Source organism: Corvus hawaiiensis, chromosome 6, assembly GCF_020740725.1.
Source record: "Corvus hawaiiensis isolate bCorHaw1 chromosome 6, bCorHaw1.pri.cur, whole genome shotgun sequence".
Taxonomy (NCBI): domain Eukaryota; kingdom Metazoa; phylum Chordata; class Aves; order Passeriformes; family Corvidae; genus Corvus; species Corvus hawaiiensis.
The window spans coordinates 122,905-140,579 of NC_063218.1; the positions used below are offsets into that span (position 1 = coordinate 122,905).

At 49.6% G+C, this 17,675-nt stretch overlaps 2 long non-coding RNA genes across 2 annotated transcripts; one reads left to right on the forward strand and one right to left on the reverse strand.

The window, feature by feature from the left end:
* Positions 1–6,075: 6,075 nt before the first annotated feature.
* Positions 6,076–12,794, reverse strand: LOC125327720. Its single transcript, XR_007204349.1, has 2 exons — positions 12,545–12,794; positions 6,076–6,345 (listed from the first exon to the last, which is right to left on the reverse strand). It is a non-coding gene; the product is annotated as an uncharacterized LOC125327720 (long non-coding RNA).
* On the forward strand, positions 9,708–11,182 carry LOC125327721. The gene is made up of 2 exons (XR_007204350.1): positions 9,708–9,867; positions 11,034–11,182. It is a non-coding gene; the product is annotated as an uncharacterized LOC125327721 (long non-coding RNA).
* Positions 12,795–17,675: the final 4,881 nt, after the last annotated feature.

Genomic DNA, 17,675 nt, shown 5'->3' on the forward strand with positions numbered 1-17,675 from the left:
CCTATAGACGTAAAAATGAAGAACTTAACAGGTTTTAGTATTCTGCACACATCCCTCGCTGGAGGAATGGTAAAAAGTTAAAAACAAATGAAATTTAAAAAGTAAAAAGTTAGAAAAAGTTACAACGGCAGAAATTTATAAACAAATAAAGAGGTAAAATACAAGAAACTAACAAATTTCTAGAGGTAGAACGGTTGAAAGTTAAAAACAAAGTTAGAAAAAAAATTAGACACAAAGTTAGAAAGGTAGAAATTTAGAAACAAAGTCAGAAAGGCAGAAGGTGTTAAGCCTTTGATAGGGTACCTTTCCTTCTCAGACCAGGGTGAAAGAGCAGAGGAGGCTGCTGTTCTGCTAAGTTCTTTATTTCACGGTCTCACAGCTGTCTTGAAGGCAGAGTTCAAATGGGGTTACATGATAAAGCCAAGCAGCAGCAGCAGGCAAAACCAGCTTCTTCTATATGCTCCATACACTATATTTTTTCTTACAGAAGTGTGGATTATATTTGTTAATTGACCAGTAAGATTAACACACCATTCTAGTTTTCTTTTTCTTAACCCATCCTGGTCTAATTCTAACACTCGTAAGCCTCACACAAGTGTTACATCTGTATTACACAGATTTGCATATACAGTTTCGATCAGCTCTTATTGTTTATGTGAACACTGCATCTAAAAAATATGAACAGTGTAATTCTATCTATATTTTGTCTAAAGTAAAGAATTCTGTGAAAAGGTAACACTGCTGCAGCAAGAGCTGTGTTTAAGATCTCTGCTACAGCTTTTTCAGGTTTAAGGCACTTAGCATCTATTTCTACTAAAAGTTAAAAATTTGTATTTCTATTTCACTTTGGTGTGGCTTCATAGATGTCAGCTTGTCCAAAGGTTTTAATTCAAACCTAATGCTTTGGCTTCCCTCTGGGCCTGAGGACAGAGGAGCCTTCACTCTAACAAGAAGGTTAGAAACAAAGTTAGAAAGGTAAAAGTTAGAAAGTAAAAAACAAATTTAGAAAGGCACAAAGTTAGAAATGTAGAGCGTTAGAAACAAACAAATCTAGAAAGGTAAAAATGGGGAGAAAAAGGTTTAAAGTTTCAAAGTTACAAACAAACAAAGGAGAAGGGGACAAACCTAGAAAGTTAGAAACGAACAAAGGTAGAAAGTTAGAAAGGTAGCAACAAAAATGGTAGGAATGTAGAAAGGTAGAAACAAGCAGTAGAAAGTTGGAAATGTAGAAAGTCAGAAAGGTAGAAACAAACAAAGAGAGAAAGTCAGAGATGTTGAAAGTTAGAAACTACCAAAGGTAAAAATGAACAAAGGTAAAAGGAGAGAAAACTTAGAAAGGTGGTACAAAGTCTTAAAAGTAGAAACAAAAAAGGTAAAAAGGCAGAAGGTCAGAAGGGTAGAAATGAACAAATGCAGAAAGGTAGAAACGCAGAAATGAACAAAGGTAGAAATGTAGAAAGTTAGAAATGAAGAAAGATGGAAAGATAGAAAGTTCAAATGGTAGAAACAAACAAACATGTCAAGTTAGAAATTTAGAAAGGTAGAAAGCAACAAAGGTAGAAAGACAGAAAGGTAGAAATGAACAAAGGTAGGAAGTTGGGGAGGCAGAAAGTGCAGAGGCTGGCAGCAGCCATTCCAGCCTTAACGAGAGCCCTGAGTGGGAGAGCAACTTGTTCCATTGATCTTCACTTTGCTAAGGGCCTTCTGCTGTCTTGGGAAAGATGCAGAGCAGGCAAATGACTACAGGTAGAAGTACCAGGTGTGACTGTTCTTCCTTCACCTCCCAGAAAGCTGGGGGGTTTCATGTTTGAGTCAGTGGCCTAGAAGGGGCAGAAAGTCTGCCCTGACAAGTGTGTGGGCATGGATCTGTTTTGTCTTTCCCTGTGCCCATTCCCAAAACTCTCTTAAAACTTTCCCAAAATAGAAACACAAAGACTGGGGCAGATCGTGCCTGAAGAAAGAGCGGTCTCTGTTTTTTTCCAAGCTGCTACAGAAACAAACTAAGGTAGAAAGGTAAAAATGAACAAAGGAGGGAAGGTGAGAAAGGTAGTTTGAAAGTCAAAGTCAGAGAGAGAGAGAGAGAAAGTCAAACTCAGAGAAAGTCAAAGTCAGAGAGAGAAAGTCAAAGTCGGAGAGAGAAAGTCAGAGAGAAAGAAAGTCAGAGAGAAAGAGAGAAAGAAAGTCAGAGTCATAAAGAAAGAGAAAAAAATAGAGAGAAAAAGGAATAGAGAAACAGAAGAATAGGGTTTGAGAGAAAAAGAAATAGAGTTTAAAAGAGAATTAGTGTTGAAGAGAAAAAGAGAAACTGAGAAATAGAGCGACAGAGACATCTAGAAACAGTTAAACGGTGAGAAAAAGATAAAGAGTTAGAAAAAGTCAAGTGAGGAACAGACTGAAAAGTAAAGCAAAGCAAGAAATACGGCGAAAAAATTACTAAACCACACCAAAGGAAGAGAGCAACCAAAAGGAGGGAGGGGGGGTATCTTTATTAGGGTTTATTCAACTTGATTGAACGAGGGTTTTTTATTTACACTTCAGCAAAGCAAGTGGAAATAACAACATACACAAGCACAAGCACAAATACAATCCATATGCACACTGGTCAAAGTCCAATTGACATACAGAGCAATATGTGCAAGTGCAGCAGCAAACACGAACACAGAGCAACACAAGCCAATCCCCTATCAGTACAATGTAACAATTGTTCTATTTCTGGAAAATTCATTACATTTTATTGTTCTAGGAACCCAAATCAACAGCAGCACACGGAGAACAAAACACTCATCCACCACACACCTCCTTCAGCTGACACACAAACCCACACTCGCTCTCGTCTCGAGAGCACCCCATGGGAACGCGGTTCCCGGGAGCCCCAAAACCATCCCGCCTGACAAATCCCCGGCACGGTCGGCACCCAAACCCTGGCGATGAACGGCACCTCACAGACCGGCTGGGTCTCAGATAAAAAAACCCAGCCGGGAGGGAAAAAATCCCCAGACAGCGCAGCTGGGTTGTTTTTACTCTAAGTTTAAAAAGTAGCTGAAAAGCCTGAAAGGCAAAACTCACACACACAAGGTTAGAACCATTCCACACACGCACTCTTCTCACAGGCAGACAGACACAGTCACAGACACACACAGTCACACACCCTTCAGCTTACACCCTGACTGCAGCCCTTACTCAAAACATTCCAGCCATGAAGATGCTCCGACACAGCTTCTGGATGCCGCTCCTCGACGTTGAACGGCGCGCGCCAGGAAAATCGGCAGCGTCGGTGACCGTGGAGATCCGAAGCCGCCTCGGGGACCTGCGAGACAACGGGAGGGGGTCAACGAGATGCCGAGGGCTAGGAGTTATTCCCACACTGGGCCTGTAATCTTCTACCCAAAAAGCCATGAAAAAGAGACGAACCACTAAGTTTGATAACTCTTCTACTTAACCGTGACCCTACGTGCCGGGGCAGGGCAGCTCAAACCCAGAAAGCACACAGGGAAGTGTTTTACCATGTACAGCCCCGTGAAACAGAGTGGGCCGAGAGGCAAACGCAGGGGAAAGCAGGGATTAGATACAATAAAATGTTGGTAGGGCCTTTTCTAAGCTGAACCTAAGTCGATCACTACATCAAGTTGAACTCTATGTTAACTTCCAAAGACATATGTCTTTTCAAATCCAGACAGCTGGTTTAGAACTTCTGTGTTGCTGTTTAGACATCAAGCTTTGGGGCTGAGGTTTTTTTATTCCCAGGTGCTTGCTGGCAGTAAAAATACACTTCACATCTGCAGTGTGTGCACGTGGCTTGAGCTGTGGATTCTGGGGCAAAAAAAATTCAGGAATCAGGGAAAGAAAGAGATGGGAAAGAGAAAGAGAAAGGGAATGTGAAGGGAAAGGGAAAGAAAGGTGGAAGAGAGAAAGGGAAAGGAAAGGGAAAGGAAGGGAAAGGAAAAATTAGACATAAAAATAATATTAAACCCAAAAATAAAAATAAATATGATGCCGCTCCCCATCCTGTTCCCCCGTTCCCCATCTTGTTCCCCCGCTCTCCATCCTGTTCCCCCACTCCTCCATCCCGTTCCCCCGCTCCCCCATCCCGTTCCCCATCCCGTTCCCCCGCTCCCCCATCCCGTTCCCCATCCCATTCCCCCCGCTCTCCCATCCTGTTCCCCGTATCCCACCCCGTTCCCCCGCTCCCCCATCCCGTTCCCCGGTCCCCCGTCCTGCTCCCCCATTCCCCATCCCGTTCCTCCATTCCCCCATCCCGTTCCCCGCTCCCCTATCCCGTTCCCCGCTCCCCCATCCCGTTCCCCGCTCCCCCATCCCGTTCCCCGCTCCCCCATCCCGCTCTCCCGCTCCCCCATCCCGTTTCCCGTTCCCCATCCCGTTCCCCCGTTCCCCATCCCGTTTCCCCGTTCCCCCATCCCGTTTCCCCGTTCCCCCATCCCGTTTCCCCGTTCCCCATCCCGTTTCCCCGTTCCCCCATCCCGTTCCCCGTTCCCCATCCCGTTCCCCCGTTCCCCCATCCCGTTCCCCCGCTCTCCCATCCCGTTCCCCCCCGTTCCCCATCCCGTTCCCCGTTCCCCATCCCGTTCCCCATTCCCCATCCCGTTCCCCCCCGTTCCCCATCCCGTTCTCCATTCCCCATCCCGTTCCCCCGCTCCCCCATCCCGTTCCCCGTTCCCCATCCCGTTCCCCCCCGTTCCCCATCCCGTTCCCCCGTTCCCCATCCCGCTCCCCATCCCGTTCTCCCGCTCCTCGCTCACCGCCCGGGCCCGTCCATGCCCGTCCGCCCCAACCGCTCCCGCCGAGTCCAACTGGCCACGCGCAGCCCCGATCCGCCTCCTCATTGGCCAGCCCTCGGCCCGCCCCGCCTTCCCATTGGCCGCTGACCCCGTCACTCACACGGGAAACCCCGCCGCCCGCAGGCGCTGTGCCACGGCGGCCGCTGGAATGCAGCCCGGGCGTATCCCCAAGGGAAAAGGAGGCACAAAATGAGGAATTGGGAAGTAAAAGGGGAAGGCTGCGCAGCGCCCGCGGCGCCTCGACAACGAGGAGCAGCCCTCACTCCTCTCCCCATCTTCGTTTCGCACCCCCGAGCCCTGCACGTTATCAGGGAGCAGCCCCAACCCTCTCCCATCATTAACTCGGAGATATTCCATGGTTTTTCCAAACTGCTGAATTTATTGTGCTGAAGAGCCGCTTCATTCAGCACATACCGGTCCATAGAGCTGCATAGAAAAGTGCTGAGATACAATTCCAGGCTTCCCCAGCCCATCTCCAGGTGTCACCCCCAGCCCTCCCAGGGGCTCCCAGTTCCCAGGGCAGAGCAGAACCAGCACCCAGCCAGCAGCTCCTCGGTCCTGCGAGGTGTGTGGCACTTCCAGAAGTACACCATGCCTTGGAGCAAGCTGGCCAAACAATTCCACACCTAAACCCTTCAATCCCTGCAAGTCAAGGCAGACTCACAAATGCCCAAGAATTCGTACCTGCAATGGAAAAGTTAAAAGATCAGTGTCTGCCTGAACTGCATTTGCAGAGTCCAATTGCACCGATTTGCTCTGCCTCACGCTCACAAATTGCCCGGAACGTGCTGCGTACAAGAGCCTGGAAACCATGGAAAACTCCTGACACTGGTATCCCGACGCCTCTTGCAGACACCCAGCTCAGGGAAACCTTTGCAGCAAAGCACATCCCAAAGGAGCTGTTTTCCCCGAGGAAGCCCAGCAGCGGCAGCGCTGCCCCAGAACACAAAGCAGCAGCTCTGCTGGGGAAGAGCATCCTTCAGTTCCTCTGCTGCTCACTTGACCAGAGAGCCGTTCCTAGGCCACATTCACTCCCCCACCCTGAAGGAACTACCTGCACCCCCCCTTCCAAGTGCTTACTGCTCCTTGCTGTTCACATGACCTTTTCTACATAAAACTACCAGGAACAGTGGAGACCTTTCAAAAAAAAAAAAACAACAAAAAAACAAACAAACAAACAAACAAACAAAAAAAAAACAACAAAAAAAACAAAAACCAAAAAACAACAAAAAAACCCCCCAAAAACTGGGTTTGCACAAATAAGCACTGAATCCAAAACCTTTTATGTTTCCAGTATTCCAACCACGTTCAGATGCTGAGCAGGTGCTAAAAACAACAGAAAAGCACAAAAAGAGACAAATCTTCCTTCTCGACCTTCAATATCCTCAATTCAGGAAAATCACCCAAACTCAACAGCTCTATATAGAAGGGCAAAAAAACCCCACGTGTACTTTGAGCTGGTGAGAAGAACAGGAACCTGCAGCAACTGAGGCTGCACAGTCCACAGCAGCGAGAGCTCAGCACACGTCCAGACAGGCAATTCCAGCACCTAAATTTAAACAGAAGAAAAAGTTGATTTCTTTTTTTAAAGTTACTCTAAGTTCGTAAAACCAAACCAGCCTTTGCTCTTGATTTTGGCTCACTGATGCACACACACACACAAGAAGCCAACGGTCACACAGGCCCCGCTTGCAGAATTCCTGAGCCAAACCCTCGCCTTTCCTGCCCAGCACTGAGGGAAATCTGACAGAGGATTCATAAAGAGCCCTCGCTGAGAGCAGTCATTGCCCCAGGCCTTCAGGCTTGGCAAGATCCTGTAGGGAACAGACCCAAATTCAGTTCCTAAATCTGAATCTCTGACAAGTCCTGTTACAAAGACAGCGGACAGTCCATCAGAACACAGAATTAAAAGGCTGCACAAGGAATAACAGAAGCTTTTCCAGGAACAGCACAAGTTCCTTCTCTCCCTCACCGGTCTAGGACCGTGAGACCTTTGGCCCCAAGCGTTGTTATTGCTCAGAGAACTGGGCCGGCACTGAGCTACTCCCATGCGCCTGCAGGGCTCTGGGGAGGGGCAAGACGACCCACTCCTGCCTGGAGAAATTTCACCCCCGTAAAAAGTCATTTCCCTTTTCTCTCTCTGAGCCACGGCCAAAGCAGCTGTGTAGAACAACCTGGGGGATTTATGGGAGGGCTGATTCTCTCAGGAAAGACCCCAGACCCTGAAGAAACAAAACCACCCCAAATTTCCAGCTGAAAACACGCTGCTTCCTGAATGGGAGCACACAAAACTCTCTTAAGCATCTTCAGAGATGGCCCATTCATCATCTAGGATGGACAATTAATCAGACTCAGGAAAGGCTTTGTGCAGCCCAACTCCGGGACAAGAAAACATCATGAATATGCTAAATTGCGAGAAAAATAGAATTAATTCGGACTCTGCCCAAAAACTGTATAAGAAGGAACCAGCCGAAGCAGCACCCGTGAACTTGGGAGCTCTGAGGAGACAGAGGTCAGATGTATGCGTGTTCACCCAGCTCCGACCCCGGGCTGGGGCTGCTTTTCTCCATCGTGGCTTTCTGTGTGACCGATCTTTCGGCCGCGGAATAAAATCTATTTCTTTATTAAATTTAATTTGGCTGAATTTCTTTACCTCACATTCATAACAATGATGTAACATGCGAAAAGCCAACATCACAATACCATTTATAACAGAGGGATCCGCCGGAGGCATCCGCGGTGCTGCAGTCCTGGCCGCGGACTGATCCGCGAGGCACTATTTGTGATGCGGTCCTGCCCGCGGAGGAATCAGCGGTGATGCCGCCCCGCCCGCGGAGGGATCCGCCCGAGGGACTATTTGTGATGCGGTCCTGCCCGCGGAGGGATCAGCGCTGATGCTGCCCCGCCCGCCCGGCTGCTCTCGCTGCCTTTTCCCGCTCTCCCCTCTGCTCCCAGCGCTTCTCCTGCAGAGTTCACGGCTTTTCCTGGGCTCTTTTCCTGCCGGGCTGCAGCGAGCGCTCCCCTCAAGGAGCAGGGGCAGCTTTGCTCGCGGCGGCAGCGATTAAACAGAGCAGGCCCAGAACAATTCCTGCTTAGCCGGGCTTTGATCACATTCCTGAGCCAGCACGGCAGCAGCGAGTGAGGCAGCGGCACATGAAGGAGGCTGCGGCTCTGGCCAGGCTGGGGAGGGGTTCCTCTGTAAAATAAGAACATGGAGAGACAAACCAGAAAGGGCAGGGGAAAAAAAAGAAAAAGCCAAGACAAACTAAACTTTTTTAAAAAAATAATCCGGATCCAGAGGGACTTCTGGCTGGAGAACTTCCTGGGGAGCAATCCTGCCCCTCTGGGAGGCAATGCCAGGGCAACTCCAGTTGAAACCTGCACACAAACACCACAAAGATTTCAGATATTTGCAGGAAGCATCCACTTAGCAACTGCTGGTTAATAGTTTATTCACTTTCCCATTAAATGGTACATTCAGTCCACAAGACTTCAAGACCTTTCTGGTAGTTTTATTTACAGTCTGCAGCGTGTTCTGTAAAACACAGGAGTGCTCACAGACACACACACACAACACAGGGATTTGCAAACATTTAAAGAAGTACAGTTTATTCCAAAGGAAGTCTACGCACTACTTTTTCCATAAAAATTATAAAAAATACTTTAGTTACTGTATTTTACCTAAACCAAGATACTTGAGAATTCTTCCACAAGTGATGCCCCCTCCCCACAAAGGGCACTCCGACAAGAAGAAATTGAGGAGGCTGCATCACCAAATAAAATCCTAATGGCAACTGCTTCAATGCACCAGAAGAACAAAGAATTCCCACTCTGCATCCAGCAATCCCTGCTCTGCAGCCTGTCTGGATCTGCTTTTGTAGGGCTTGTGGGGCTTTTGCACTCACTTCCTTCTCCAGGGCAGTTCCCACAAACAAAGAATGACTGAATTTCTGCAGACTGTCACTCGGCAATCCTGCATTTCACACATCCAAAAGGAAACACATCCAAAGGGAAACACTTTCCTTTGAGCCCTTTATTTCAAGGAGTCTCTTTTTTACTGAGCATCCAGTGAGAACAGTGCCCAGTTGTGTCTGTTATTATTTCTCTGCTTTTGCTGCGTGGCAATATTGTGCTGGAGCTCTGCAGAACACCCACTGCAGCCCTTGTCTCACTGGGGCACACCGAATTGACAAAAAAAAGGCACAAAGATGAAACTCCTAAAGCAGCAGCAGCCCCAAGTCACGGAGCTGCTGCTTCCCAACACCAACACTCTGTGTCTCAGCAAACACTTCCAACACACAAGCCAAGGCCACAGGGCAGTGAAAAGCCCAGAGCCTGCGGGCAGGACAAGCACTCCATTGATCAGTAACAAACCAACACAGCTCAACTGGATGGTGCACTTAAGACTGGACCTGGAAGCATCAGGAAAAGCCGCTTTCGGTGTCCCTGTGCCCGTCCCTAGCCCGGCTCTCCGCTCCACACCAGTCCAGCCCGCCGCTTTTGGGGCCCGCCCCTGCCGGCGGCCCCAGTCCCGGCTCCGGCCCCGGTCCCGATGTCCGCGGCCGTTCCAGCAGCCCCTGCCCCCGCTGCGTTCTCTGCCGCGGCTCCATTGAACCCGGCTTCGGCCCCGCGGGCCGCGCTGGGCCCGCCGGCAGCTCGGCCTCCTGGCGCCGTGGCTGCTGCGGATCCGTGCAGAGGCTCCACGCCAGCCTCTGGTACCGGCCCGAAGAGCTGGTGCCCTGGGCGGTGCCGGCAGCAGCCTCCGCTTTTGCTCCCCCGCTCCGGGAGGAATCGGCCTCCGAGAGCATTCCCACCTCCTACCCCCCCTCCCTCCCTCGCCTGCACCGTTCCCCTGGCAACGACCGCTTCTGCTGCTCCTCTGAAAGGAGAAGCAAAACGCCAAAATTCCATCTCGAGGAACGAGCCCTTGCAGAAGGAAATAATATCTGGAGACGGTTCTTCCAGATGTGTCCAAGGAAAAAGAATGTCAGGGTAGGCTTTAGTTGATGGGGGGACTATGCACACTGGAAGATTTAGCACACAAGAAGGGAAATACATCTACTGATTCAAGGTACGCTTTTGGAGGGGTGCACGCCTTTGGGAAAATCTGGGAAGAAAGGGGATTGCTTGGTTCAGAGGGAGAGGGGCTGATGCATGGGAGACTTGTTTTGGAGGTTTTAGAGGCATTGGAATTGCCTGAAGAGAGAGCTGTGGTACATAGGGGGGGACAGCGGGGGGGATGGCCTCAGAGATGGGAGGAGGGAGTTTGGCAGATCGGGGGGGCTGAGGATGCTGCAGAGAATGGGATAAAAAGAGTTGTGTTAATTTTGGCCTCGAAGAGCGAAAAATTGGAGACTCCAAAATTCAGTGAAACAGAGGAAAAAGAATGAAGGAAGAAGGGGGGGAAGGCCAGACGAATGTGGAAAATGGAAACTTCCTGACGGAAGGCAGTTACTTCATAAGTCACTCACCAGAAAAACATTAGAAAACATGCATCAAAAACTCATTGGGGTACTAAGGCTTTGTGTGATCACTTTCTAAGGAATTATGGGTGCATTGGAATCTATGGGTTGGCTAAACAAATAACTGAAAGATGTATGGTTTGCCAAAAAGTAAATAAGAAGGTGATGAGAAAAACAACTTCAGGAGGTCGTGAGTTGGCTCTCCGACCATTTCAAAGTATCCACGTGGACTTTACTCAAGTCCCCCACGTGCAGAGGTGGAAATTCTTGTTAGTAATAACAGACCATCTTCCCCATTGGGTGGAAGCTGTTCCCAGTGTCAGAGCCACAGCCAATGTAGAATGTAAAACCCTCTTAGAACAAATTATTCCCAGGTATGGAATGATTACTAAGATAGACACACTTTACATCAAAAGTTTTACAGCAACTAACTCAAGCCTTAAGAATAAAATGAGAACTACATAGCCCATGGCACCCACAGAGTTCAGGACAGGTAGAGAGGATGAAACAAACTTTAAAGAGAACCTTAACAACTGCATTAATAATTGAAACTCAAATGTCATGGGTAAAATGCCAACCTCTGGCTTTATTGAGAGTTCAGACACAACCAGGTCAGACCTGTGAGTGTCACCTTACGAAATGATGGTTGGTGTTGAAGATGAAAGTTTGGTAAGAAAGTTTTGCAGATATCCGTAACATCCATCCAGGGGAGTGGGTGTTAGTAAAAACATGGAAGGAGCAATCTTTAGCTGCACAAGGGAAAGGTCCTTTTCAGGTGCTACTGACAACTGAGGCAGCGATCCGGGCCAAGGAGCGAGGGTGGATCCACGGCAGCAGAATCAAAGGACCCGTGCAGGAACCTAAGGAGTGGACTAGAACATCTAAGCCTGGGGATACCAAGGTAACTCTTAAGAGGGAACTGGGGGTTAATGCGCTGGGAAAACCCAAATGATTCAAGAGATACACCAAGAATCACACCTGACTGGGAAATAAGGCCAAGCTTATAGCAGTGGTTTCAAGTGTTGCCTGGACAAGTCCTGAGACACCTCCGATACCCTCCTTGGGGAGGAATCCTTCCACTCCAAACAGGAGGATCAGGACTATTTTGGGCTGAGGATTCTCATATTCTGCCCTTAGCCTGTGATTTATTCAAAAAGGAGGAGGAATTGCTACCTCCAACAGTGCCATACCACATACCCTGTCTAATTCATCCCATTACTAGACATGCTAGCTGGGTTAAATGTAAATGTCTAGACTGATAAAATATTGCTATTGTAGTTCACAGAAACGACACTCTCACTGCACGAAGTGTCGAACGCCAAATCTATTCCCCAATCCAGGCAGAGCAAAGAACAGCTGAAACAGTAACCTTGCTTTGTGGATGGGAATTACTAGTGCCTGTTGAATGGGAGATACCTGAGGAACGGTGGGAAGCTACAATTAAGAAGTGTCAAAAGCAATTTGCCTGGAAATCAGCGAAAAGGAAGTGACGAGGAAATAGAGGGCAAGGCCCGATGACCACTGTAGCTGCCACCAAGAAGATCACATACCCCTGCTGTGGGCAGCAGCCCCATAGGCACGGGGGGTGGAGGTATCGGCCATATGGGACCTCTGTTATTCCTTTATCTGTCACTCCTCTTTTGTCTCTGCCCTCTGGGGATACCGACACAGCCACGCCATGGGTGTTACCGAAAGCTGTACATGGAAAACACCCAGGTTCCTTTTTCATTGCACGTACCCATGTCAACAGTCTCTGTTACAACCCATCCAAAGTAGAAAACTGGATGCAAAATGGGAAAAAGCACTGGACTGTAGAAAACCTAGGAATGAGTGGGGGCAGGTTGGGAAGTAAATGTCCAAAAGGGGAGAGGTGGGTTTGTTTCGCATCTATTGTTGGGAATAAAGTCTCAAGCTTAGTAAAAGAACAACTAGTAAATAAAGAGGCAAAGCCAGCACAACAATCTAACTCTGTATCGACCCCAGTTCAAGACATGTAGTTGAAACTCAAACAACAATTAAAAAAATGAAATCTCAAAATTGAGAAAAAAAATCTGTTTGTGGAATTAGGGGAAAGGATAGGTAAGGAGCCGAATGTAACCAACTGCTGGGTCTGTGGAGGGCCTCTGATGACAGAGGAATGGCCACGGAAAGGCAGGAGCTTGAGTCCAATAGAACTCTGTAAGTGTTTTTCACACCTCCGCGGCCGGACCTCCAGCTCCAGGACACGGACAGGATCGCGGCCGCCTCTCCCACATCCCTCAACCAGATCCAGCCTGGAACACTCACCCGGCACGAGCACAGCGCCAGCCTCTTCCACGGGGTGTCCCTCAACGGAGATTTTTCACCCACAACCGGAGACTCTTTCCTTTGACCCTCCTAAAGGCCACCAAAGACACCGCGTGGCCCCCGGGAACCCCCCGGCCCAAGTCTCGACCCCAAAAGCGCTCCCGGTTCCCGCGGCTCCTCTGCCCGGACCGAGGCCCCCTCACAGCCCCTGGGACGTCACCGCCGCGCCGCCGCCTGCCCTTGGTCGCTTCTGGCCCGGCGCCTGCGCACTGCGCGCCCGGAGGAGCGCTGCTCCCGCCGCTCCCGGTGCTCCCCGTGCCCGCGGTGTTCCCGCTGCTCCCGCCGCTCCCGGTGCTCCCCGTGCCCGCGGTGTTCCCGCTGCTCCCGCCGCTCCCGATGCTCCCCGTGCCCGCGGTGTTCCCGCTGCTCCCGCCGCTCCCGGTGCTCCCCGTGCCCGCGGTGTTCCCGCTGCTCCCGCCGCTCCCGGTGCTCCCCGTGCCCGCGGTGTTCCCGCTGCTCCCGCCGCTCCCGATGCTCCCCGTGCCCGCGGTGTTCCCGCTGCTCCCGCCGCTCCCGGTGCTCCCCGTGCCCGCGGTGTTCCCGCTGCTCCCGCCGCTCCCGGTGCTCCCCGTGCCCGCGGTGTTCCCGCTGCTCCCGCCGCTCCCGATGCTCCCCGTGCCCGCGGTGTTCCCGCTGCTCCCGCCGCTTCCGCTCGGGCAGCGCAGCCCCTCCGTGTCTGAGGCGGCGCGGCAGCTCTTGCAGAGCTTCTTCCTTCTGCTGCCGGCGCTCATTCCCGGCTTAGAAAAAATCCCTTCCCGGAGCCAGCGACCTCCTCCCCGGCCTGATCCCTGCTGCTTTTCCCGGAGACAGGAACGGAAATTGTCCATTTTTGCCGTTCACTGCTGGTTCACTGGTTTTTAGTGAAAAAACCCCTTTTTCAGTGAGTCCCCTCAGGTGCTGCAGCGCTGGTTGTGTCCAATCCCACAGCCCAGAGCAGAGGAGTGGGACAGAGCTGAGGCAGGAACGCCCCGGAACATCCCAGGGCTGATTTAGTCTGGATTTTTTCCTCCTCCTGGAGGAGTTTCTGGGGGTATCAGGGGTCCCCTAAACTGCCTCCCTGCTCCATTATTTGATCCAGTTCATTTGGGATCACTCAGAAAATCCTGTTCCCCTCATGTCACCTGGCACCATTTGTTATCCTTGGTTCCATCTCTAGAGCAAACAGAAACTTCGAATTTAATTTAAATGAGATTCTATAACATTCAAGCATCACTTTTTACCACCTGCTCTTCCCTTTTCCTCTTCCTCACTTTTTTCTTTCTCTTTCTCTCTTCCACCTCTTTCTTTCCCTTTCCCTTTCCCTTTCCCTTCACATTCCCTTTCTCTTTTTCTCTTTTCCATCTCTTTCTTTCCCTGATTCCTGAATTTTTTTTGCCCCAGAATCCACAGCCCAAGCCACGTGCACACACTGCAGATGTGAAGTGTATTTTTACTGCCAGCAAGCACCTGGGAATAAAAAAACCTCAGCCCCAAAGCTTGATGTCTAAACAGCAACACAGAAGTTCTAAACCAGCTGTCGAGAGAAACAAAACACAGCAAAAACAAAGCAGAAAGAGAGCAAAAACTTGTCACGCTGGCCGTGTTTCCGAGCGTGACAGGTTCTGCCGTTCTGGGAATGCAGCACCAAACACAAAAATCCTACTGCAACTCCTGGATCCCACAGCAGGAAGGAGATGGAGATTCCCAGTGGGAATCAGGGATGTAGGACTCGGCTGTGCTGCCATCACTCCCTCAGGAATAGCCAGGTTTAGCTCATTCTGTCTGCCCAGAGAGGGGGGATTTGCTCCTGGATCCCCTGGAATGTTCCAGGCCAGGCTGGACACTGGGGCTGGGAGCAGCCCGGGACAGTGGGAGGTGTCCCTGCCCGTGGCAGCGCTGGCACTGAATGAGCTTTAAGGTCCTTCCAAGCCCAAATCGTTCTGTGAGTCTTAGAGCCCTGAAATTCTCATGACAGAGGTGGAACTGCAAGAGCTTAAGGTCCCTTCCCAAAAAAACCCCACTGCACGACTCTGCAGCTTCTGGAGCCCTGGGTCAATGGAAATGCAGTTTCAGAGGAGCTCCGAGGAAATGGTGTTTTGGGGAGAGCAGAGTGGCTGGAAGAGAGGAACAGGAACAGTCTCCTCGAGCAAGCCCTTGTGTCTCAGGGAGCGGGATCGGCTCGCTCCTAACGCACCTGGTGACTCCCAGAGCGGGGGATGGAAATGCAGCCCTGGTCCGAAAGAAACCCTGCCCGGGAAGGCGGGCTGGGATTGTGAGCTGGCTGCGGGAGCTCGCTGTTAAAGGCGATCTTTTGGCTGTAAAGGTGCGCCTTTGTCTCTGTGCGAAGCACCCGGCCGTAGCGCCCTTTGCGCTGCTGTCTCCTGATTTCCTTAAACTTTTATTAAATTGTCCCTTTTCTTCAACTTTCCTTCAAATTCTAGAGTGAAGCTCATTTTGGCAGCTGCGCGTGCGCGGATCCTTGCGCATGCGCAGATGACCGGGGTGCACGGATCACCATTACCGCTGATCACCATCACCGCTGATCACCATTACCGCTGATCACCATCACCGCTGATCACCATTACCGCTGATCACCATTACCGCTGATCACCATTACCGCTGATCACCATTACCGCTGATCCCTCCGCGGGCAGGACCGCATCACAAATAGTCCCTCCTGGCGGATCACTCCGCCTGCGCATGCGCATAGCCGCTGATCCCTCCGCGGGCGGTGCCGCATTACCGCCGCTTCCTCTGTTGTGAACGGGATTGTGATGTTGGCTTTTTGCATGTTCCATGATTGTTAGGAATGGATTGTGATGTTGGTTTTTTCATGGTCCTTAATGTGAGAGAAGCTTTGCCTGGGTTCTGTAATGTAATGCTGTAGAATGTCTGTAGTTTGGGTGCTCAGTTTGGGAAGGATGGGGGGGGGGGGGGGTCTTCGCATTCCTGGAAAATCTTATCAGAAGAAAAGAACCCGAAACCAGACGGAATGGAGCCAAGGAAAAAGATAAGACTGATAAGATGATACTCAGCAACTCCAAAGAATTAATGAGTGATGCATGATGGTGATGAATAAAAATAAGCGATGTACTTTTAAAGCTGATCTTTTGGATGTACAGGTGCGCCTTTGGTTCTCTGCCGAAGCAGTGAGGGCACTGGGGCCATACTGGGAGCACTGGGAGGGCACTGAGGCCATACTGGGAGTGCTGTAAGGGCACCAGGGCCATACTGTGAGCACTGGAGCCATACTGGTAGCACTGGGAGGGCACTGGGGCCTTACTGGGAGCACGGGACCACCATGGGTCCCGTGGTGCAGCTCTCTTAGTGACACGGGGCAGCGGCCACTTCTTCTGCTGTACTATTAAAGCATTTTCGACCATTCTGTTTTATTCCCTTCACAGATGCGGCCTTTGCCGTGACACCTTTGAAGCAGCCCCCCTGCCCCAGCTGCGCCTCGGTGCAGCTCATTTTATCCTGAGGAAGCGGCTACTCCTGCTGCGGTGCTGTTATTATTTCTCAGACCATTCTCTATATTTTGTTTGTGAGCAGATATTTCTACTGCAAGGTGTGAAAGAAACAACTGAACTTCTTTGCATTCCATTTCTTGCATATCTCAAAGATAAGGTCAACAACAGCTGATAGATTAAATTATGAATCAACAAAACACCCAAATTGTGTTCTTGTACTATAGGATGCTCCTGCTGAGTTTTACACAGCTTTCAATTTACAGAATACAACAACAAAGCCCTGCATTTTGAGCTTACTGTCTGGCCACAAGCTGACCTACCACTCCCATGAAGCACCACTGTTCTACTGGAACCAGAATACGACCTAAACTGTCTTTCCTGCATACTGTCTACTCAGGGATTGCCGTAGTCCACTCATTGTCTGTGTTCCACCAATTATCCATCCTCGATGTTTGGCTATACACTGTATGTACATTTAGATAAAATTCTTCCATTCTGGTTCCACTATTCATTCTTTTTCAAACCTTAGCTCACCTTAAGATCCCTACTTTGGGACCGGAGAAGGTCTTGGATGTATCCTTTAGGATCCTTGGAGAAACTCAGCATAAAATCACGTTGTATTTTTAGCTGATTTATGGACTCAATTGTCTCATGAATCTGACAGAAAAAAACCAAAGCAGATATTCTTTAATTTCTCCCATGCTCCAGTGACCATCAGGTCAGCTCTGTTACTATCTTTGCATTCCTGGTAATGTACAAAGGTGACAATTCTACACCACAGACTTGTGCAGGCTCCTAGGGGTTTTTCAATTAAAAAAGCGGCAACTTAACTGCAATCCTGCCACTACATTTTGGTTTCACTTGCACTTATGCAATACAAGTATGTACAAGTATGTACTTCCTGCACTGAACTCCTGCATGGCATGCAGAGCTAAGCCATGTCACTGTACAATGTACAGCTTCATGTTCTTTGCCGGAATCCACTTGATTCCTTCACCTGTGGAGAGACATGCAAATCCCTTTCCCCACGTTATAAGATCATATGGTCTTTCTATTTTTCCTGCTTCTAAATTCTTAATTAAAAGTGGGGGGTGTTCTTTCAATTTTGCTTTTTTGTTGTTCAAGAAATATCTGTAAATGGGAGGGTGAGGCTCTTCTGCAGAGCTGCTCAAGAAATTATAAACATACAAGGCTTTATTCAACCTTCTTTGAGGTGTAGCCTGGGCTTCTCCCCCTTTCTGTTGATCTAAAATGCGTTTTAAAGTTTGATGTGTTCTTTTTAGGGTACTTTTTAGCAGTTGTTTAAGATACGGTGAGCAAATACCACTGTATCTTACAGCCCTTCTTAGTTCTTTGATTTCGAGAGTGGGGATGGGAACCCACGTTTTAGGACTGTCAGGCTGTTGGCTAGCTATCACAGGCTTAGCTAATAGACTAAGACTTTCATCTTTACAGATTTGGCGTCTTATTTCATGCCAATCTGTTAATTGAGAAGAATCTGAGCACTTTGGAGGACTTTTTGATTCAGAAAGTAGCGCTGACAAACTCTCGGAACTCGTTTTCTCTTTCTGGGTCGCAAGATCCCCGCCGCTCGCTGGCGGGACTCTGGGGCTCTTTGCAAA